This window comes from Anoplopoma fimbria, unplaced genomic scaffold (assembly GCF_027596085.1).
Source record: "Anoplopoma fimbria isolate UVic2021 breed Golden Eagle Sablefish unplaced genomic scaffold, Afim_UVic_2022 Un_contig_5185_pilon_pilon, whole genome shotgun sequence".
NCBI classification, from domain to species: domain Eukaryota; kingdom Metazoa; phylum Chordata; class Actinopteri; order Perciformes; family Anoplopomatidae; genus Anoplopoma; species Anoplopoma fimbria.
Window position 1 is genome coordinate 1 of NW_026548798.1, and position 335 is coordinate 335.

Here is a 335-nt window from a genome sequence, read left to right on the forward strand (position 1 = left end):
GCCATACCACCTGAACACGCCCGATCTCGTCTGATCTCGGAAGCTAAGCAGGGTCGGGCCTGGTCAGTACTTGGATGGGAGACCGCCTGGGAATACCAGGTGCTGTAAGCTTTTTTCACTCCTCTTTACAAAAAGCAGAGGGCGCTGCTGCTTTTTCAGTGGACACCGACAGGGTGGGAAGGAAATAGCTAGATCATGACTTGCCGGTATAGAAATGACACAAATCCAGTTAAATGATGGCTTTCATCATTCCTAAGCTCATCGATCATTTTCTTTTCAATTTTATGCTAACGTATTCTACATTTCAACAGTAAATATTAATCTTTTACTGCACT

The 335-nt window shown here is 44.5% G+C and overlaps 1 pseudogene; it reads left to right on the forward strand.

Moving 5' to 3' along the window:
* Positions 1-111, forward strand: LOC129114595 (5S ribosomal RNA; annotated as a pseudogene; the record flags this gene model as incomplete).
* Between the last annotated feature and the right edge of the window lie 224 nt (positions 112-335).